Source organism: Malus sylvestris, chromosome 6 (genome assembly GCF_916048215.2).
Source record: "Malus sylvestris chromosome 6, drMalSylv7.2, whole genome shotgun sequence".
Lineage (NCBI taxonomy): Eukaryota > Viridiplantae > Streptophyta > Magnoliopsida > Rosales > Rosaceae > Malus > Malus sylvestris.
Window position 1 is genome coordinate 22555820 of NC_062265.1, and position 14930 is coordinate 22570749.

Below are 14930 nucleotides of genomic sequence, written 5' to 3' on the forward strand. Positions count from 1 at the left end.
GAAGCATGTAGGTTGAGGTAGTGCTCCCTTAATTCCCCGAGTGAGGAAAACTTCTCGGTTTGAGACTTGAAAAATCCAAGTCACTGAGTGGTCGTGAGACTTCTGAGTATCAAGGTGCAGTAGCATATGGTAGGAGTTCCCCAAGTCTCCGGTCGAGTGAGTTGACGAATGAGGCATTTCCTTTCTAAGTGGTAGCCCAAAACTCCTCCTTCATATATATTTGTTATGAAAGTTGTTAGGCCCAAAGAATAGAAGGCCTAGGCAATTTTTATTTTTTTTTCAAATTTTTGAATTTTCGAATTTTTGGATTTCTGAAAAAAAAATTATATATATATTTAAGCTTTGTAGGTGAAGCTTTAGGGTGGAAGCTTTGTTGGGCACCATGAATTGATTTTGCTTCACACTATCTTGATCAAGATAGTGTGAAGCTTTTGTAGGTGAAGCTTTTGTGGGTCAAGCTTTTGTAGGTGAAGCTTTTGTGGGTCAAGCTTTTGTGTCAAGCTTCTGTAGGTGAAGCTTTTGTGGGTCAAGCTTTGTTGGGCACCATGAATTGATTTTGCTTCACACTATCTTGATCAAGATATTGTGAAGCTTTTGTAGGTGAAGCTTTTGTGTTGAAGTTTTGTAGGTGAAGCTTTTATGGGTGAAATTTTGTGGGTCAAGCTTTTGTGGGTCAAGCTTTTGTAGGTCAAGTTTTTGTGGGTCAAGCTTTTGTAGGTGAAGCTTTTGTGGGTCAAGCTTTTGTGGGTCAAGCTTTTGTGGGTCAAGCTTTTGTAGGTGAAGCATTTGTGGGTTAAGCTTTTATGGGTCAAGCTTTTGTAGGTGAAGCTTTTGTGGGTGAAGCTTTTGTAGGTCAAGCTTTTGTGGGTCAAGCTTTTGTAAGTGAAGCTTTGGAGTTGAAGCTTTGTAAGGGAAGCTTTGGAGTTGAAGCTTTTGTTGGGTACCATGAATTGATTTTGCTTCACACTGAAGCTTTTGAGAATTTGTAGTTTTCCTCCATTGATGAAGCTTTTGTTGGTGAAGCTTTTGTGTTGAAGCTTTGTAGGTGAAGCTTTAGAGTTGAAGCTTGTTTTGGGTACCATGAATTGATTTTGCTTCACACTATCTTAATCAAGATAGTGTGAAGCTTTTGAGAATTTGTAGTTGTCCTCCATTGATGAAGGTTTGTTGAATTTCCCTTTCTTTTTTGGGGGGGGGGAACTAGAAATTTGAAAATGTGGGAGAGACAACATATACAAATTTTGCTTCCACACTGTTGAGCAAGAGATTGTGATGCAAGCCACACCTTATAGTAGTCGAAGGTTTGGATGAACCATATAAATTGAATTTGCTTCGAACAGTCTTGAATTTGCTTCGAATGTTTGAGAATTGTAGTTGCCCTTCATTGATGAAGCCTTTGTTGGCACCATAAATTGGTTTTGCTTCACACTATCTTGATCAAGAGTGTGTGAAGCTTTTGAGAATTGTGGTTGAACTCATTTGATGAAGCTTTTGTTGGCACCATAAATTGGTTTTGCTTCACACTGTCTTGATCAAGAGTGTGTGAAGCTTTTGAGAATTGTGGTTGCCCTCCATTGATGAAGCTCTTGTTGGCACCATAAATTGGTTTTGCTTCACACTGTCTTGATCAAGAGTGTGTGAAGCTTTTGAGAATTGTGGTTGAACTCCTTTGATGAAGCTGTTGTTGGCACCATAAATTGGTTTTGCTTCACACTGTCTTGATCAAGAGTGTGTGAAGCTTTTGAGAATTGTGATTGCCCTCCATTGATGAAGCTCTTGTTGTTGGCACCATAAATTGGTTTTTCTTCACAATGTCTTGATCAAGAGTGTGTGAAGCTTTTGAGAATTGTGGTTGCCCTCTATTGATGAAGTTCTTGTTCGCACCATAAATTGGTTTTGCTTCACACTGTCTTGATAAAAAATGTGTGAAGCTTTTGAGAATTGTGGTTGAACTCATTTGATGAAGCACTTGTTGGCACCATAAATTGGTTTTTCTTCACACTGTCTTGATCAAGAGTGTGTGAAGCTTTTGAGAATTGTGGTTGCCCTTCATTGATGAAGCTCTTGATGGCACCATAAATTGGTTTTGCTTCACACTGTCTTGATCAAGAGTGTGTGAAGCTTTTGAGAATTTTGGTTGCCCTTCATTGATGAAGCTGTTGTTGGCACCATAAATTGGTTTTGCTTCACACTGTCTTGATCAAGAGTGTGTGAAGTTTTTTAGAATTATGGTTAAACTCCTTTGATGAAGCTCTTGTTGGCACCATAAATTGGTTTTGCTTTACACTGTCTTGATCAAGAGTGTGTGAAGCTTTTGAGAATTGTGGTTGCCCTCCATTGATAAAGCTCTTGTTGGCATCATAAATTGGTTTTGCTTCACACTATCTTGATCAAGAGTGTGTGAAGCTTTCTACGAGTTGTAGTGTTTGCATTGTTACAGAAGGGAAATGTTTGAAGCAGATGCAAGAGGGCTAAATAGCTTGATCTTCGTATGCCATGCACTGAAGTTGTTGTTGGCTTGCAATAAGACTTTGTTGGTGACTATAACTCTTGTTGGGCATAAGTGCTCCTCTAGTTGAGTTGTCAAGCTTGAGAGTTTTTGATTATTTGTGAAAGCTAGGAGTTCACATGTACAAGTTGTACCACTCGTCTTCTGGTAGGTGGAATGAATGGTGAGTTGCTTTCATCACTTGGTTGGTGGTACGAATGTGAGTTCCTTCTTCCCCTGGTTGGTGGCATGAATGGCAAGTTGCCAAATGATATTACAGTACGGGTTGTACATTTCATCACCTAGTTGGTGGCATGAAGGAGAGTACAGGTTGTACATTTCATCACCTGGTTGGTGGCATGAAGGAGAGTACGGGTTGTACATTTCATCACCTGGTTGGTGGTATGAAAATGAGTTCCTTCTTCACCTGGTTGGTGGCATGAGTGGCACGTTGCCAAATGATATTAGAGTACGGGTTGTACATTTCATCACCTGGTTGGTGGCATGAAAGAGAGTACAGGTTGTACATTTCATCACCTGGTTGGTGGCATGAAGATGAGTTCCTTCTTCACCTAGTTGGTGGCATGAGTGGCAAGTTGCCAAATGATATTAGAGTACGGGTTGTACATGTCATCACCTGGTTGGTGGCATGAAGGAAAGTACGAGTTGTACATTTCATCACCTGGTTGGTGGCATGAAGATGAGTTCCTTCTTCACATTTCATCACCTGGTTGGTGAGAATAAGGGCAAGGTGTATAAATGTGTTGGAATGACACAAAATATGTTGAACCCTTTCAAAGCACAGTTGGCTTATGTATAAATGTGTTGGAATGTATGATTGAACGAATATATTGTGAAGCTGTTCGTTTATTTGTATAGTCTTATTGACATATACTTAGACTTTGTTTCTTGTTGGAAGCATTCATGTTGAAGGTTTGAACCCGAGTGTTTCATTGCTAAGAATGTAAGAGGATTAGGATCGAGTTGTCTAAATCACCTCTTTATTGAATTCATTCCAAATAGTCTTCGTTACATAGGATGCCGAACGGCTGAAACTTAACACTTGTACAATGTGAGTTTACTTGTAATAGTACTTCAAGTGATCAGCGTTCCATGGATGGCCAAGGGTCTTGCCATCGGAGCTTCTAAGCTTGTAGGAGCCAGGGCAACTGATGCCAACAACTTCAAACGGTCCATCCCAGTTTGGACTAAGTGTTCCTTCGCTTGGGACTCTGTCGCAAAGTATTATTTTCTTCAATACCCAGTCCTCTACTTTGAAAGAACGAGGTTTGACCCTTGAGTCATAGTAGTTGGAGATGCGCTGCTTATAGGCGACATTCCTCAAGTGAGCCTGGTTTCTGTGTTCCTCGACTAAATCTAAGTTGAGGGTAAGTTGTTTGTCATTTTAGCTTTGCACGTAGTTCTGGACTCGGAATGTTGCTTGCTCAAGCTCAACTAGGACAACTGCCTTTGTACCAAAGGCAAGTGAGAATGGGGTTTCTCCTGTTGATATCCGATACCAAAGAACTTGGGGTACAAATTCTGGCCAACAACCTTTAGCCTTGTCCAAGCTAGTTTTCAAAGTTCGCTTGATTATTTTGTTGATGGCTTCAACTTGTCCATTAGACTGGGGATGAGCTGGGGAGGCAAAACATAAATTGATGTTGAACTTAGAGCAGAACATCCTGAACTTATTATTGTCAAACTGTCGCCCGTTGTCAGTGACTATCGCATTGGGAATGCCGAATCTGCAAAAGATGTTCTTCCATACGAAGTCTTTTATTTTTGCCTCAGTAATGGTTGCCAAGGGTTCTACTTCGGCCCACTTTGTGAATTAGTCAACTGCAACGATTGCATAGCGAACCTTGCCCTTCCCTGCAGGCATTGGGCCGATCAAGTCAAGTCCCCATTGGGCGAAAGGCCAAGGGCTGATCATAAGAGTGAGCGGCTCGGGAGGGGAGTGAGGAATAGTTGCGTAGCGTTGACACTTATCACATGAGCGGGATATTCTGATGGCATCTTGGTGGAGTGTTGGTCAGTAATATCCTTGGCGAAAAGCCTTGTGTGCTAGGGATCGAGATCCAGCATGATCTCCGTATACTCCTTCATGTATTTCCCGAATGACAGTTTCCGCCTCTGCGGGCGTAAGGCATTTTAGGTATGGTAGGTTAAAACCCCATTTGTAGAGTTGGTCATTAATGATCAAGTAATGGGTAGCCTTGTAACGAATCTACTTAGCTTGGACTTTGTCATTCGAAAAGGTGCCATGAGCAAGGAATCTATAAACCGGGGTAATCCAACTATCTCCTTGTTATAAGTTGCACACTTCCGCAATCATGGTGCTTGGTGCTGCCAAAAATTTGACCTGAATTTTTTTCCCAATATTGTCTTCCACTGCTGAGGTGAGGCGAGCCAAAGCATCCGCATGACTGTTTGCCGCTCGAGGAATTTGGGTGATCTGGTAGTGGAAATGCTTAAGCAACAATTGTGTTTGTGCCAGATATGCTGCCATGGAGCTATCCTTAGCGTCAAAGTTGTTAGTGACCTGGTTAACCATCAATTGGGAGTCACTGAAGATATCAATTTGGTGTTTGGCCAAACATAAGCCTACTATGAGGGCTTCATATTCGGCCTCATTGTTCGACGCCTTGAATTTGAAACGAAGAGCATACTCCATCGCCACTTTGTCAGGGGTAGTAAGGATTAGCCCTGCTCCACAACCTTGTTGGTTGGACGAGCCATCAACGTATAAATTCCATGCTGGGGTTGGTGGTTCTATTTTCCGAGCTTCTGTGGGTAATGAAACCACTTCTTTAGGCGTAGAAACAATGTCAACATGATATGTGAAGTCGGCGATGAAATCTGCCACTCTTTGGCCCTTCTCAACTGGCTTTGGTTGGTAAGAGATGTCAAACTCACCCAATGATATCGCCCATTTGATCATTCGCCTGGAAGTGTCAGGACTTTGGAGTATCTGTCGAAGATGATGTTTAGTAAGCACGATGATGGAGTGTGCTTAGAAGTAAAGGCGAAGTTTTCGAGCAGACATGACCAATGCTAGAGCCAATTTCTCAATGTTTGAGTATTGTGTCTCTGCATCATGTAAGGCCTTGCTAGCATAGTAGACAGGCCGTTCGACATTACCATCCTTTTGAATGAGAACGAAACTTACTGCTAAAACCGATACCAACAAACAGATAATGAGAGTGTCACCAACCTCAGGTTTGGAGAGCATAGGGGCTTTACTCATGTAGTCTTTGAGGTTCTTGAATGCCTCAGCACATTCATCAGTCCATGTAATGTACTTCTTACTTCCCTTAAGTGCTTTGAAGAAATGAGCACATCTGTCTGTGGCCTTAGAGATGAACCTAGTTAAGGCTGCCACCTTGCCAGTAAGGCTCTGGATGTCTTTTGAAGTTACCGGTTCCTTCATGTCGAGGATTGCTTTGATCTTCTCGAGATTAGCCTTAATGCCTCGTTGGCTTATCATGAAACCTAAGAATTTGCCAGAGCCTACGCCGAATGCACATTTGTTGGGGTTCAACCTCATTCGATACCTCTTCATAATGGTGAAAGTTTTAGATAGGTTGGTGATGTGTTGGTCAGCATGTTTGCTCTTGACTAACATATCATTAACGTAAACTTTCATACTCTTCCCAATCTGTTTGGCGAACATTGAATTGACCAGTCTCTGATAAGTCGCTCCTGCATTCTTTAGGCCGAAAGGCATGACTTTATAGCAATATAGTCATCTGTCAGTAATGAAGGCTGTGTGTTCTTGGTCCAGAAGGTTCGTAAGGATTTGGTTGTATTCTGAGTAAGCATCCATGAAGCTTAGAAGTTCACACCCTGCCGTATAGTCTATAAGTCTGTCTATGAGAAGAAGAGGAAAACTATCATTCGGGCATCCTTTGTTTAGGTCGGTGTAATCGACACACATTCTCCACAAGACCTTTTGGAGTAGGAGACTTTCCTTAGTCGGATTCTTCTTAACAAGAACAACATTTGCTACCCACGCTGGATAATTGACTTCGCGGACGAAGCCTATGCCTTTGAGTTTTTCAACTTCTGCCTTCATTGCCTCATACCGTTCAGCGTCATAAGATTTTCACTTCTGTCTCACTGGCTTGGTCTTGGGGTCAATACTTAAGCGATGACAGATGATATCGGGAGAGATGCCTGGCATGTCCTCGTATGACCAGGCGAAGACCTCAGTGTTCTCTTCCAAAAAAGAGATCAATGCCAAACGAATGAGTGGTGACAAGGTGTTGCCAATTTTCACCATGCGATCCGGATAATCTTTTGAGATAGAGACCTTCTCCAACTCTTCAGCGGGTTGTGCTTGCTGGGTGAAAGAGTCATCTCGAGGATCGTCGGGTTGACTGTTGCCACCGTGAAGATCCAAGTTGGCTTCGTCTGGGCTGGTTTTTATGACTTGGTCATGTATAGAAAGGGTTTCCTTGGGCACAAGCAGGTGTTGTTGCTTGACCGAAGTGTTGTAACATGATCGTGCACTAAGTTGATCTCCTCTAATGTAACCATTGCCATAAGGGGTTGGAAATTTCATCAACAACATATGTGTGGATACCATGGCCTTGAGATCATTGATGCATGTGCGTCCGAAGATAACATTGTATGCCGTTGGGCAATCAACCACCAGGAAGTTAGTGGTAATGGTAGCTGTGTAAGGGCTTGTACCAATGGTGAAAGGTAAGTGTATGCTCCCCAAAGGTTACACGATATCACCGGAGAAGCTTATCAGAGGGGAAATCGAGCAATCGAGCAAGTGTTCAGCTACACTAAGTGCCCTGAAAGCTTTAGCAAACATGATATTGAATGAAGCCTCCGTGTCTACCAGGATTCATCGTACTTCAAAGTTGGCTATGTGAGCTTCCACGATCAGTGGGTCGTTGTGAGGGTAGATGATACCTCTTTCTTCCTCAGGGTAGAAACATATTGGATCCCAATTAGCCTTTTCATGCTTACCTCCCTTGATGTCTTCCACGTGAAACACTTGATGGCCAGACCTTAAAGCTCGTTCGCTACTTTTCATGACCCTGTTGGAAGATTTAGATATGGGTATGCCACCACTTATGGAATATATCACATTCACCTGGCGTTGGTTACGGTTACCCTTTGGAGGGTGAAGGAGGAATTGATCAATTTTTCCTTCACGTGCCAAAGCTTCAATATGATCACAAAGGGTGATACACTTATCGCCGTCATGGCCGTTATACTCGTGGTAGCAGTAAAACGTGCCCGTGTTCTTCGTGGGCTTATAATCTGGGTGTCTTGGCTTTGGCTTCGGTATCAGGTGTGTTATGCTGAGGTAAATGGCCCCGTATGTGGCATTCAAATGTGTGTATGCCTCATACCTTGGGGTAGGGGTTGTCCTGACACGTGCTTGACTTACTTTGTTTACTGCCTGAGGTCGAGGATTATCATGGCGATACCCTTGGTTATCGCGGTAGTGTCCCTTACTCCTTTTACTAAAATGAGACGGGTGAGGATGAAAATCTTTCCTTTTGCCCTGAGATTGATATGTCTGTTGACTTGGCAAAGTATTAAGTAAGGCAGGGGGAGGCACCGCTGCCGATTGGAAGGTCGAGGTCTTCTCATTTGGTTAAATCTGGCTTCCACTCCCTACTTGCTGATAAAGGGTGGCTGTGGGGGGTTTCCCTTGATATGTCCTTACCTCGGCGGAGGCATGGTTGTAAGCCTGTGCCATCACCTCAAAGTAGTCTTCCAAGTGTTGGCATTGATCATGTACTTGAAGAAACAATCACGTAGGCCTGTCGTGAAGGCCTTGAGGGTAGTCTTGTCATTTGCCTCAGCGCAGCGAGAATACTCATGGCTGAAACGACCGGCATACTCTCGTAGTGACTCGTCTGGCTTCTGGCGAATAATGTACAAGTCATCTGCAGAATATAAGAGATCGGTCTAAAAGATGTGTTGAGAGACAAACAATTTCCTCAGTTCCTCAAATGAGTCTACTGTCTCAGGTGGAAGACGACAATACCAGTTTAGAGCTCTGCCAGAGAGGGTGGAGGGGAAGAAAAGACATCGCTCTTCCGTCGGTGTGCATCCGATATGCCATGGTGGACTCAAAGAGGTTAAGGTGTTCAATTGGGTCTTCCCTTCCAATATAAAGTTGTAAACCAAGCTTTTGTTTTGTCTTGGCTTGAAAGGGGTGTCAAGGATCCTCCTTGTGAGAGGGCCAGGCCTAGGTTGGTTCCAGTAAGGTATCTCGGCCTGACGTTCGACCTTTAACTTGTTTACTTCCTCAAGGAGCTATAAGACAAAGGGGTCTTAAGTGGAGTCATGTACCACTGGGATTTTCTTTCGTAAGTCTCCATCGCCTCTTGGAAGTAGGAAAGTTTGAGCAAGGGCATATGATTTTTCCTTGGACTCGCCGTAATGACTTCTAGGGCGAGTCTGTCGGAATACCTCAGAGTCCCCTGTACCTTCATGTTCCTCTAGGACATGTCGTTCCTTCCCTAGATTGGCAGCTGGCCTGGGTCGTAGGAGGGGACCGAGTCTTTCAGAAACCCTTGGGTCATTAATCTTCGAGCATATGTGGAGGGGATTCTCTCGACGTTGCTTTAGGAAGTCTCGACAGTCACAATAAACGGCTTTCGATCCTTCCAACCCTTCTGCAAGGAGGTATCTTCCTCTACTTCTCCTGCTTCGGGTCCAAGCAGCTGGGTTGAGAGAAGTCTCATGTTAATCAATGTTTTGATGATTAGCTCGCTCTTCATCAGGGATACCCATGTCGAATGAAGGTGACCCTTCGTGTTGGGGGGCGCCCAGATGATGGTTGATGTCCACAGGGGTAACAAGCTCGCGTGTTTGAGTACGCATAGTTTCGTGGAGCGTCTCAAAGAGCTTCTCATACTGCCCCTGGAGAACCTCATTCTTCATTACTATCTTGTTGTTTTGAACTTCTAGCTCATCGACTTTAGCTTGAAGAGCAACCCTCTTTCCTTTCTTCTTTCGTTGCTTCGCACTAGGTACAAGAAGGGTCTCATTCTGTTTGTTGTGGCTTCCTTCGCTCCCCATGTTGGAAAGGGATGCCTGGTCAAAAGAGAGTGTACGAATGGTGGAAACCAGCTTAACAAAGCTAAAGAGAGTGAGAATAAATGCCGTTCCCACAGACGACGCCAAATGTTGATGCACAAAATCAGTGAGGACTTTGGTACAACATAAAATGTTAAGTTTGTGACCTTCGCTAGATTGCTCCGGTTACTAGTGTGGATAAGTAAGTAAAAAAATGGATAGGGACAGGGAAGCAAACACAAGATGTACATGGTTCACCCAGATTGGCTACGTCCACAAAGTAGAGGAGTTCTCATTAATTGTGAAGGGTTTACACAAGTACATAGGTTCATGCTCTCCTTTAGTGAGTACTAGTGAATGATTTAGCACAAATGACATTCGAAAATATTGTAAGAGAATGATCTCTATTTATAGAAGAGAGTTTCTAGTTTCATTCTGACATTGACACGTGTCGTGTTATGATTGGCTTCTGATGTTGACACGTGTCACGCTATGATTGGCTTCTGATGTCGACACGTGTCACGCTGTGATTGGCCTTCTGGTTAGAGGGAAACTCTTCTGGGTCCTTGATGGTATAACGTTGACCAGTGCTGAGTAGTTTCGGGATTGGTCAAGTATTGGTGAGTGGAATTTGAATAAATTCCATGATGATCGCCTTTGACTCTTCTATGGATGGAGGAATCTTGAGCTGTTATTGTCCGTTCATGCGTATGGGAATTCAGGTGTGCCTCGTCCATCTAACAAGAGTAATCTCGTCTTTTTTGTCCAAAAATTCACATGCCGCCCCCATGATTTTTGGAATTATTTTTGGCTCCACGATTACATCTTTTTTGGGAGGCTTTTTTGGTGCTTTTTGTTTGTTCTTCTGGATCCCGAATCTATAGCAATTTCGAAAAAAATTCAAGAATCCTGAAATTCGAGAATAGCGAAATTTCGGTTCAGTATAAGTTTTCGGAATCCCGTCCCAAAAGGGATTAATTCGGAATTTGGGTTACCATTTTCGAATCAGGATTCCGATCTGGACCACCCCTTGTTTGAAGTTTGTTTAATGATTCTATGGTTTGAAAGTTTAACACTATTTCTTAAAAATTTGATTTTTTTTATATAATACAAATGGCATCACACATGATTAGTTATATAGGCCATACATAATGCCACATCAACACACTAACAAATTTTTTTAACAGAAAAATGACAGCAAGGAAAGTTGTGATGTGCAAGCTAATAAATAACCAAATTGATAAGTTAAAACATAAAAGGCCAAACTGATACGTTGCCAAAACATAAAAATGATTTGTGAAAGCAACCTTTTCACAAAGTATATGCATTTTTTTTGTCAAACGATAGATTTTGTTAGATTAGACACTAACGCGGTTCGAACGCACGCCGTTATGCAAGAGCACAACTTATTTCCATTACTGTGATAAGGGGTCACTTGCATATATACTGAAATGACAAAAGGGCACTGGTAATGTTTGTTAAAGATGGTACAATAATCAATCAAGAGCACGAGAGAAGTACGGATGGATTTTGAGAGAGAGAGAGAGAGAGAGAGAGAGAGAGAGAGAGAGAGAGAGAGAGAGAGAGAGAGAGAGAGAGGTAAAGCTTGGAAGAACCGATGGATTTTGAGAGAGAGAGAGCGAGAGAGGTAAAGCTTGTATACATATTTGGTGGAGTTGCAGAGGTAACAAGTAAAATGGAAGGCAGCTCTTGTACTGGTAGAGACATCTGTGATTGGGACTTGGGGGAGTATTTTCTATTCAGAGATTCGTTTTCGGGAAGGTAATTAAGTATAAAATCAGGTGAGGCACCTGTCACTCATTTGCATGTAACTATGCCAGGCCCTGTTATGAAGTACCTGATGAAATTAAAACACTAAACCCTCAAGTCTCACGCTCATGTATACATTAACATACATAGAGCACAACATAATTATAGTTTTTGTTTATGATTTGGAGATATGCGCTTAATAAGAATAATGGAGACATAGTATTCACCGCACTAGCTGAATAACTGATCACTGCGTGACAAGCGTTGTAAAGAAGTCCATACGATTGTTCCTTCTTTTAGGTGTTAGGTTGCATGAGATTTTCTAGCTACCACACAAGAAACAAAAAAAAACATGTTTTTGCCCAAATTTAACAAAAACACATGAACCACATTAATACGACCATTCTTGTGTATGATTTGCTGATTCTCTTCAAACAATATTATTTTTCGATTACAATTGGATTTGTAATTAGTTTCTTGTTTAAAAAAACACATGCGTCAATATATGCTTAGAGAGAGAGAGTTGTATTATAGATCTTGACTATTGACGACGACGACAACAACAAAACCTTTTCTTACTAAATAAGGTTCATTATATGAATCCTAAAGCACTATTGTGTTCGGTTCTGTGTCACATGTTCCGTTCAATTCAAGTACTCTAAGTCTTTTCTTAGAGTCTTCCAAAATCCTTCTAGGTCTTCCTCTATCTCTTTGACCCTAAACTTCTGTTCAGTAATCACATCTTCTAATCGGAGCGTCAGTAGGTCTTCGTTTCACATGTCCAAATCATCGTAACCGATTTTCTCTCATCTTTCCTTCAATTTCGGCTACTCCAACACGGAGGAAAAAAAGAACACTAAATCTGCACCGTGTATAGTAGAATATAAGGCATTGAAGAAAATATGGATACAAATTAAAACCCAAAGAAATTAAGTGAACATTATTTTTAACAATTTTCTAGTCAATTCTACAACAACAACAAAACCTTTTCCTAATAAATAGTTTCTAACCAGCTCTAAATAAATAAAAACGTATCCACACATATATGAGAGGACATTTTGGTAATTGAAGCAGAGCCTGTGGGAGACATGTCTGGGAACTTGTTTCTGTGGGAGATCAAGAACCAAGAAGCTAATGTTGTAAAGCGTGTGAGCGTGTGAGCTTAATTTGTAGGCTTCCTCTCTTCTTCTTCATGCCTTGCCTTCAATATTTTATTCCTCTCAACCGCAGTCCACAGATTAGCAGCATCATTCACAAAACCCTAACTGCAATAGAACTCACAGATACATAGACTTTTGGGGAAAAAGAAATTACAAGGGCTTCTTTGTCGACCAATATGTTGGATTTAAGTTAAGAAAAATAAATAAATTCAGAGTTTCAGCTGGGATTCTGTGAGTGAGGGAGCAGAGGCAGAACCGAACAAAAATGATTCGGAGCAATGGAAATCGAACTCAACCAATCCAGCTGACATGTTTTGATAAATCCTCCTAGAAAGAGGAACATATATAGCATAACCCTAGCTGAAACTGAAGATAACAATTACTTTATCCACATATCCAAAGCTAAGATAGAAATAGATAGATAGATATATAGCTAACTAAATTAATTTTATATAAGGCAGTAATATATAAAGATCCTTTTTAGTTAACCGACAAGATAAACTTATATAAGCGAAAAGTCAAGCTAATCTAGATATGGGCTAAGAATACTGAAGGGATAAATTCAAGCTCATCAATCATAGCTCATATCAAATAGGGATAGATGGAACTGAGATGAATCTTTCCATGGAGTGATTAAACATTTTATAACTCATATATTAGTAATAATATAAGGTAAACGAAAAAAATTAAAGAGATTGAAGCAATTAATTAAGTATATATACGAATTAAAGCATGGTAAAAATTAAACAAAGAGGAACTGAAGTAATTAATTAAGGGAGCTCCCTTCAGTCCAAGTACAGGAAGCTCAAGATCCAATTTGTCTCCCGCTTCATTCACACATTTACTGGGTGTCGTCCTGAGCTAATAACCCAGTATTTGGATGAATGACTCGGCAGCTAATTAAATCCTGTCGCCACCCATGAATGGACTAAAGAAAGCTCTCTTCACCACTGCTATTATATAACCAAAAAATGAAATCTGAGGATAGAAGATTGCCCATGTCCCATAAAACCCTAGCTCAGAGAGAGAGAGAGAGAGAGAGAGAGAGAGAGTGTGTGTGTGTGTGTGTGTGAAGACTAGGGTTGAGGGGTCGTGGATATTTCTTCTACTATGACTTTGCCACTTCAAGCAAAGGAGTCATGGATCTTCAGGTGGAGGAGAATGGCTTTATATAAGCAAAAAGAAAGGCTGAAATCAGAGTAGAAATATTTTATCATATATTTAAAAAACTAATAAAAAAAGTTTGAAAATTTTGAGTTTTAACAAAAAAGACAAAAATGTGTTGTAAGTGAATAGTATCATCATTAACTTTTTAGAGTAAAAATATGATTTTTCGTTAATGTAAACAGTATCCAGAGCTTTTTGTTAAAGTTCCTTATATTTAACTAAAAATATAACTTTAACTCCTAAAACTTAATTTTCTCCAAATAAAACCCGACATAAGTGTTTTTACTCGAATAAAACCCATTTACTAGATTCCATATCAGCAAATTCATTAATTATGTTTGACTTAACAAATTTAAAATTTTATGGATGCCTAAAATACCCATATTGAATGTTTGATGTACACAATTAATGTCATGCGAATTATAAGGCAGAATGAATTATTTTACTAAAAAAACATTAATGTTTAATGTTATAAATTCATTGCCTAATATATAATAACAATATAGAACATGTCCAATATATATACATGCTTAGTTAAGTCACTAAAATTATATTTTACATATTAATGTTGGTAAATTACACACACGGATAAAAAAATGCCTAATATATGTAAAAATTCATGCAAAATAATTTACCTAAAAAAATAATGTTATTTGGTTCAAATAGTGCACCTACTATTAAAATTTTAAAATGTTAGATTGCTCAAAATAATTTACCCTATATATCTATGTAAAATACATGAAAAATAATTTACCTACATGATAAAGCAATATTATTTTATTTAATACTAATTTACCTACAAAATATTATTAATTTACTTACAAATTATATTATTTGCTAATCATAAATTTACATATAGGTAAATTAATTACATATAATGTCACATCCTAGTCTCGACTTCGCCGTAGCACGATATTGTCCGCTTTGGGCTTACCATTCCCTCATGGATTTGTTTTTGGGAACTCAAACGAGAACTTCCCAGTGGGTCACCCATCCTAAGATTGCTCTTGCCAGAAATCGCTTAACTTCGGAGTTCGATGGAATCCGAAGTCAGTCAGTTCCCAAAAGTTCTCATGCTATAAGGAGGGAAACATGCACATATAAGGCACATCACCCCCTCTCCGTTGGTCGATGTGGGATCTTACAATCCACCCCACTTAAGGGGATCTCAGCGTCTTCGCCAGCACATCCGCACCGAATGGCAGAGTGACTCTGATACCATTCTGTCACATTCCAATCTCGAATTCGTCGTAGCACGTTATTGTTTGCCACCCCCTCTTCGTTGGTCA